At 46.6% G+C, this 8,735-nt stretch overlaps 1 pseudogene; it reads right to left on the bottom strand.

The window, feature by feature from the left end:
- Nucleotides 1-5,349: 5,349 nt before the first annotated feature.
- LOC116525851 lies at nt 5,350-5,961 on the bottom strand (annotated as a pseudogene).
- Between the last annotated feature and the right edge of the window lie 2,774 nt (nt 5,962-8,735).

Below are 8,735 nucleotides of genomic sequence, written 5' to 3'. Positions count from 1 at the left end.
ACAATTGACGTTCACTGCCCAAACCTGTTTTGTTGTCCTCGTTTTTTTTTTTCTTTGAAACAGAGTTTTGGTCTTGTTGCCCAGTCTGCAGTGCAATGGTGTGATCTAGGCTCACTGCAACCCAACCTCCACCTCCCGGGTTCAAGCAATTCTTCTGCCTCAGCTTCTCGAGTAGCTGGGATTACAGGCATGTGTCACCAAGCCCAGCTAATTTTGTATTTTTAGTAGAGATGGAGTTTTAGCATGTTGGTCAGGCTGGTCTCAAACTCCTGACCTCAGGTGATCCGCTCACCTCAGCCTCCCAAACTGTTGAGATTACAGGCGTGAGCCACCGCAACTGGTTGTTGTTGTTTTTTTAACCCATAAAATGGGCATGATAATGCCAATCTAGTAGGGTTGCTGGAGGGATTAAATAAGATAATATAATAATGGGTACAGGCCGGGTGCCATGGCTCACTCCTGTAATCCCAGCACTTTGGGAGACTGAGGTAGGTGGATCACCTGAGGTCAGGAGTTCGAGACCAGCCTGGCCAACATGGTGAAACCCTGTCTCTACTAAAAATACAAAAAATAAACTGGATGTGGTGGCAGATGCCTGTAATCCCAGATACTCAGGAGGCTGAGGGAGGAGAATCACTTGAACCCAGGAGGCAGAAGTTGCAGTGAGCTGAGATCGTGCCACTGCATTCCAGCCTGGGCAACAAGAGTGAAATTCCGTCTCAAAATAATAATAATAATAATAATAATAATGGATACAATTATTATGATGGAAGGAGTCATAATTATGCATGTACCCCCTGCTACTCAAAGTGTGGTGTGCAGTAGGTGCTTATGCAGTTCTTTCTGACGTAGACGGTTTATTACTTTCAAGCGATTCCTAAAGGGATTTGTGGGGTGCATGACTCGTCTTGTATTTGAGATCAATGAAGGGAAGTGTGGACCGGGACAGGATGTTTTCAAGGCAGTCCAGTGAATGTCAATAAAGACACACAGCAGAAATGAGAGAGGAGAGGAATAACAGAAATGAGAATCAACATGCAGGGACTTGTGTGAGTTTTAGGATGGGTGGTGGAGGAAGTGAATGGGCCGAGCTGTTGAGATTGACCTGCAAGGTTTTTAATTTTTTTTGAGATGGAGTTTTGCTCTGTTGCCAGGCTGGAGTGCAGTGGTGCAATCTTGGCTCACTGCAATCTCCGTTTCCCAGTTCAATCGATTTTCCTGCCTCAGCCCCGAGAGTAGCTGGGACAACAGGTGCACGCCTGTGCCTGGCTAGCTTTTTATATTTTTAGTAGAGACAGGGTTTCTCCATAGTGGCCAGGCTGATCTCGAACTCCTGACCTCGTGATCTGCCTGCCTTGGCCTCCCAAAGTGCTGAGATTAGAGGCGTAAGCCACCACGCCCGGCTGGCCCACAAGTAATTCCTGAGCCAGTAGTTCCATCTATTTGCCAACATAGGGAATGTGGGAGAAGGGGGACTTGTAAAGAAGGAAGGTGGAGAGTTCAGAACACGGCTTGAGGGGAGAATATCCTGGGGGAACGAGAGGCAGCAGACTCAGCTTATATAAAGCTTGCCTTCTGCTTAGCTGGAGTCAATACTGGATGAGCCAATGTGTTATTGATCTACAATACCAATGAATGCAATGCACAGTGAGTTAAATAGTGTCCACTCCCACCAACATTCATATTTATCTGGAACCTCTGAATGTGACGTTATTTGGAAATAGGGTTTTTGCAGATGTAATCAGTTATGATAAGGTCATACTGGATTAGGGTTGGCCCTTAAATCTAATGACTGTAGTCTTTATAAGAATAGGGGCTGGGTGTTGTGGCTCACACCTGCAATCCCAGCACTTTGGGAGGCCGAAGTAGGCAGATCATGAGGTCAGGAATTGGAGACCAGACTCACCAACATGGTGAAACCCTATCTCTACTAAAAATACAAAAATTAGCCAGGCATGGTGGCTGGCACCTGTAATCCCCCTGTAATCCCAGCCTTTCAGGAGGCCGAAGCAGGAGAATCACTTGAACCCCGGATGTGGAGGTTTCAGCGAGCCAAGATCATACCACTGCACTCCAGCCTGGGTGACAGAGAGACTCTGTCTCAAAAAAAAAAAAAAGAAGAGGAGCAGATGCAGAGACACATAGATGGACGAAGGCCGCGTGAGGCAGAGGCAGAGATTGGGGGAACAGCTACAAGCCGAGGAACGCCAAGGACAGCCTGGAGCCCCTAGAATCCGGAAGAGACAAGAACTCTTCCCTGGAGCCTTCAGAGGAAGCATGGTCCTGCCAACACCTTTGACTTCAGACTTGTAGCCTCCAGAACTGTGAGGAAACACTTTTTTTGTTGTTTTAAACCACCCGGTTTGTTTAATACACCATGGAAGCTGAACATGGTTGATAAGCCTGGAGAACATTTTCTCAAAGCCTGGCAAATAATTCCTAAAACTTACCTGATATACAGAGCCTCAGCAGCTCTCTCCCTCCAGGCCCACTGAACCTCAGAAGTTTGCTTGCCCTGGGGGATCAACAAGGTTACGTCTCGTCGGGTGCCTTCATGAACAGCACAGATTTTGAAGGTGGTGTCCTCGCCACATCTTTGTTGAGTGAAGCCAGACTTCCTTCCCTCCTTCCTTCCCCTTCCTTCTTTCCTTCCCCTTCCTTCCTTGCTTCCTTCCTTCCTTCCCTCCTCCCTCCCTCCTTTTTCTTTTCTCCTCTCTCTTTCTCTCTCCCTTTCTTTCTTTCTTCTCTCTCTCTCTTTCTTTCTTTCTTTTCTTTTTTTTCTTTTCTTTTCTTTCTTTCCCTCTCTCTTTCTTTTTCTTTCTTTCTCTTTCTTTCTTTCCCAGGCCAGAGTTCACTGGCATGATCTCAGCTCACTGCAACCTCCACCTCCTGGGTTCAAGCAATTCTCTTGCCTCAGCCTCCCAAGTAGCTGGGATTACAGGCTTCAGCCACCACCCCCAGCTAATTTTTTGTATTTTTGGTAGAGATGGGGTTTCACCATGTTGGCCAGGCTGGTCTTGAACTCCTGACCGCAAATGATCCACCCTTCTCGTCCTCCCATAGTGCTGGGATTACAGGCCTGGGATTGCCCAGCCAAGATCATTGTTCTTAATAGAAGCAGTATTTTGATTTTGTTATCACACTGTGACTGACAGTTGTCTTTGGGGTTGTGTCCACTGTGAGCCAAACCTCACAACTAGTCCTTAAGGGAGTGAAAGAGCTTAAGGTTCTTGCTGTGCAAATATACACACACATGTGGAAAAGACTAAGGACCCTTACCTGAATGCGTGTGGTGGGGTGCAGATTAGAAAGAGAGCCTTAATTTTCTTTCCCTCCTCTCATTTCTGTTTAAAGTGAGAAAAGAAACCTTGAATAGCTTTCATTCTTTAGTTGTAGGTCAAATAAACCCATGTGAACTAGCATAAGCCAGAATGGGGGCTTCTCTAAGGATATAGGGCTGTCTTTTGTAAACTGAAGACAGAGACCTCATTGTTCTAGAGGTCTATTGCTGCTTAACAAACCATCCTCAAATTTAGTGGTTTTAAATGACAATCATACATTGCTTCTGAATCTGCAATTGATATGGAGCTCCATGGGGAAGCCTCACTTCTGCTTCATGTGGTGTCACCTGGATTGGTTCCACTGGGACTGGAGGAATCTGCTTTCAAGATGGTGCATTCACCTGGTGGCAGGTTGGTGCTAGTTGTCAGCTGGTTGCTCAGCCAGCACTGAGGGCTGGGCGCCTCCATTTCTCTCTACGCGGGGCCCTCCACATGGCCTGTGCTTCCTCAGAGCATGGTGGCTGCGTTCCAAGGATGAGTGTCCCGAGAGATAGAGCTGGGTGAAAGCTGTGCTGCCTTTTATGATCTAGCCTTAACAATCACACAGCATCACTTCTGCCGCATCCTGGAAGTGTGAGCAGTCACAAAGGCTCACCATTTCAGGGGGAAAGGATATAGACACCATCTTCTGATGGAGTGTCGAGGTTCTGGAAGAGCATGTGAGATGAAAAATACTGTAACCATTCTGGAAAATACAGTCTGCCACATTGTCATGCCCCAGAAAAGGCCTGGAAGGGCCTTTGTGAATGGGTTGCCTCGTTTTCTCTATGGTGTCTTAAATTGCCCGGTTTTCCTGGACATCAATTTCATTTTCTTCTTTCTTTGTAGACTAGCCTTTTCCGTTCTTTAGTCCTCATGGCAGCTCCTACAGGCCCCTGACTTATGACTGTTTATGTTACACTTCCAGTTCCTGCTGACACAGACTCTTTTGGCCACCAAACCCAAGAGAGGGAGCCAGACTGGCCCAGGCTGGGTCAGGTGTCTATTCCTGGACCAACTGGCTACAGCTAAGGTTATTGTCACGAAACAGAAACAAGGCACATTAGGAGTGTCTCTGCAGAGATGGGCAGACATTTTGATAGTGTCAGTCTTATAGCAGTGACTTGTGAGCAGAACATGGTACTAGACTCTTTGGAGAACGCTGTTGACCTTCCCAGGATGACCAGTGAATGAATGGCTCAGTATGATTAGAGCAGGAATGATGATTTTTTAATGGGCACAGCTTACATGGTTATTCTCTGCCCTTAGGACATCAAACAGGAAGGAATGGGCTTAATTCAAATAGAAGAATCTTTGGCTAGAATTTGATGGATCTTGGTGAAACTATCTGGTGTGCCTGCCGTCAGGTAAGATAGTCATATCCTCAGATGTGAAGGTTGAGGAACAGTAATTACCAAGTTGCTGAGAGGGGGTCAGAAAACAGGCTCTCTTGCTTCTTGGTATAATTTTTTCCCTCTGTGGACAACTTCCTTGGTATCTAGGACAGGCTAACAATATAATGCAAAAAACAATAAATTCAACAAATAAAAACATAGCTAACAGAGTATATGTGATTGCTGCCAACAGGCTCTGCGCTAGCCAATCTAGTGAGATAAGTATTATTATCACCCCCATTTTAGAGATACAAGTTGAAATAACTGACCCAAGGTCACAATTAATGAACAGAACTACATTTGAGTCCAGTCTGGCCTCACAGTCTGTACACTTAACCTTGATCCCATTGATACTTTTCTAACACTGTATATTTAGAACAACTGCTCCACTGTCTCTGCTGAGACATCAGACCTGTCAGTGTTCTGATATCATGTGACCCCTTCCACCTCAGCTGATTGGCCAGAGGAAAGCACCTGACCCAAGGGTAACCAGTTCTTTGGCTGGCTGGTAGCCTATGGAGAGGCCTGGTCTGGAACTTTCTTAACAGGGGTAAGGGTAAATACATTAGGTTCCCCAGAGTCACTCTTTCTCTCTCTCTCTTTCTTTCTTTTTTTTCTTTGTTTCCTTCTGTCTTCCAGGAACACGTGTACTTTATTGAACGCCATTGTAGAAAAGTGTGTGAGGATAAAGGGCTGATACAGGACTCAGCTCGGGGGCTGGGTGAAGAATGGAAGGTGGAGTACATGGGAAACAGGTGATGGGCAGAGCCCCTGGCCTGGATGATTCCTCTTGATCTATTGATAGACTTGCAAGATGAGTACTGGGAAGACGATCAGCAGAATGGTCATGATGATGCCCCAAATCAGGGCCCAGGTGTTTAGGCACTTAGCGGTGGAGACATAGGCCTGGGACCCAGTCAGGTTGCCAACCATCTTCCTGTCCCTAGACTTCACGGAGTAGGTGACTGCTATGAAGCCCAGGCAGCAGGAGTTCACGAAGAGGGTGTTGAACAGGGACCAGACAACATGGTCGGGCATAAAGGTCTCGCTGCGGACGTGGATCACGATGGATGTCGAGCGAGCAGGGTTGTGGGGTGCCCCCAGCACATCCACCTATGCTCTCAGCATCTCATAGTTGGGGGGACGGTCGGTGTTGGCGGGAGTGAAGAAGGTTTGGACAGTGTGGTTCATGCTGTCCAGGGAAGACCAGCCGTGGCCGGGTTGCTGAGATGGTTCTCCGAGTCTCTTTCTTTAAACTTTGAGCTGAAGATATAGAAATTGAGAGGCTAGCAGTTAGTAGTAGGGACAGAGTCGCATTAGTAATCAAATGCTGCAGAAGGTACAAGAGAACAGCGTCTTCAGTCCTGCTCTTGCTGTTGGTTTTTGCATCACGTGTAACCTTTGGAAAGCCTGGGTTTTGGAGCTTTTCTAGTTTTGTGAGAATTCTCTTTCTTACAGATACAAGTTCCTTGATTTCACTTTGAGGTAGCCCTCAAATTTGAGGGGGTCCAGTTGAGCCTCAGATCCTTGCTAGTGTGCTTCTCAAAGGCAGGAGGTTTTCATTGTGCAAGGAGGAACAACTTATATGTCAGATCAGAATGGAGGCAATTAAGTGAAGAAAGGTGCAAGATTACTGTGCCAGGTGAGTGAGTGAGTGAGTGATGCCCTATCTGTCTATCTATTTATCTAGTATCTATCTATCTGGAATCACCAATAGCTGGAAGAAAGGGTGAGATATTTGCCTGGTCAAAGTTGGGAAGATAAACTGGTATTCTGTGATTCACTGAAAAAGGGCTCGTCTGGAAACCGAATGACGCTGTGGGTGTTCAATTATCTCATCTGGATGAACTTCAGCATCTACGAGTGCTTGATGAACTATAATTCATCTTGGTCAAGACTGTCTGGGTTCTATATAATATAAACTCAACTATATAATATAAACAAACTAGTCAAAAAAGGAGAAGAAGAAAAGGAGGAAGAGGAAGGGGAAGGAGAAGGAGAGAGAAGGGGAAGGAAGGAAGGGAGGGAGGGAGAAGAAAAGGAAGATAGATCGAGAAATCTTTTGGGAGTCAGTTCAGGAATGGCAGTATCTGTGCTGTCCAGCAGAGCTTTCTATCATAGCAGAACTCTCCTGTGTCTGTGCTGTGCAGTGCAGTAACCACTAGCCATGCATGGCTCTTAAACACTTGTAATAGGAATCATGTGATTGAGGAGCTGACTTTTTTATTTTATTTAGTTTTAGTTAATTCAAATTTAGATCTAAATAGCTACACGTGGCTAATGGCTACCGTATTGGAGAGCACAAATCTAGATCCCAAATTGTGCTGTACCCCACTCTCTCAACAGCTTTTCTTAGCGCATGGATCCATGTCTGAACCAACCATGTTCACGGGGATTGGGAACTGTGCCCAGGTCTGGGTCACATGTCTGACCCCATGAACAAGGTTCACCTTGTCTGAACCACATTCTATGGGTCCCTAGTGGAAAGAGGATTGCTGTATGAGAAGTAGAGGAAAGAGAGGTAGCGGGACTAAAACTCTATCCCTCAGAGACCATCCTCAAGGCGCTATATGACTTGCTGAAGAGAAAGACGGGACGGGGACAGGAAGACCTGACAGATGTTCATGGGGACCCTTGGTGCCAGACACTGTGTTGGATGCTGGGGACGCTAATAAAGAAATCATGTCAACAGCAAGACAGGGAGACTCTCTGCTTATTCTCAGTCTGATAGAGGAAGCTGACTCCTAAAGAAACAGTCACAAAACAGGGCAAAACATCCCAAAGTGTAGATGAAGGAATACAGCATTATCGGGACAACTAATTTTGTGTAAATTTAGCAAACTGCTGATGTGCTGAGAAGTGATTTCTGTATTACCCCCTCCTTAAAAGAACATTAAGAAAATTGCTTCAGTTCTCTCTCTCTGTAAAAAAAAAAAAAAAAAAAAAGGATGGCTTAAAAAAATCAGAAAACAAAGTCCAGTCTCAGAGAGGGGCCAGAGTCTGGTGGATGGCCAGGCATGAGTTGTCTAAAAATAGAGTGGAGGCTGATTAATGAATGTCTTTAAAACAGAGATCAAACCCAGAAGCTGTACCAATGCAGCTGACATGCATTCCTCTGGGGTTTCACACTCCTTTAGAGAATTGCTCAAAACTGGGTTACCCAAGAACTTGGCCCACATGCCCAACGCTCCACTCAGCTAGAGAGGGAGCGATTCTCGGGTAACACTGGTTGAAGGCAGCATGGAGTAGAGGCCTCCAGTCCCCTTGGCCTTCCACCCCAGTTTCAGTTCTGCCTGGGCAGTGCCTCTTCTCATCCCACCAAGCCCTCTGTGGGGTCAGGATGGTCTGCAGCCAGCTTCACCATCTCCCAGAAACCTGCCCTGGACTTGGTTAGCCTAGACCTCTGGGTGTGGGAACCCCAGGCCGCAGGATGTCAGGTTGCTGATGGATGCTTACTGACTAGTGACCCACGTTATTCCTCCAGCAAGCCTGTGAGCTAGATCCCTCTCAGCTCCAGTTTACAGATGGGGGAGATGAGGCACCCAGATGTTGATAACTTATATGAGGTCACAGGGTTCATAGATGGAGAACTGGGATTTGAACCCAGGAACTTGGTTCCAGAGTCCCCATGCCTGACCACCTCCCACACTGTCCCTCCAGGTATCCTATGACTAGGCACTATATCTATCCTCATTTTACAGATGGAAAAGAAAATATCTAGCTGGTTAAGAGAAACAAATGGCAAGGTGGATAGGGACCTGGAGCCCCAGGTCCGGGTTTGGGTTCTGTACCCAATATGCTCTTTGACCTTGGAATTCTCCCTCGCCTTCTCTGAGCTTCAGTTGTGTCATCTGTGAAAAGCGGTAGCACCCTTACCTTGCCTGGTGGTAGCCATTCCCTTCAGCTTCCAGCACATGCTGGGCTTTGCACTGGTCACTCCACATGCGTTATCCCATTTCATCTTCCAAGTGCGCCCTGAGGCTGAAGACACCGGGAACATCTCCCAGGTCACCCACAAAGA

Source organism: Sapajus apella, unplaced genomic scaffold (assembly GCF_009761245.1).
Source record: "Sapajus apella isolate SASKATOON/1434 unplaced genomic scaffold, GSC_monkey_1.0 scaffold48, whole genome shotgun sequence".
Classification (NCBI taxonomy): Eukaryota; Metazoa; Chordata; class Mammalia; order Primates; family Cebidae; genus Sapajus; species Sapajus apella.
The sequence above is the reverse complement of the archived record's forward strand: the minus strand, read 5'-3'. Positions and strand labels throughout refer to the sequence as shown.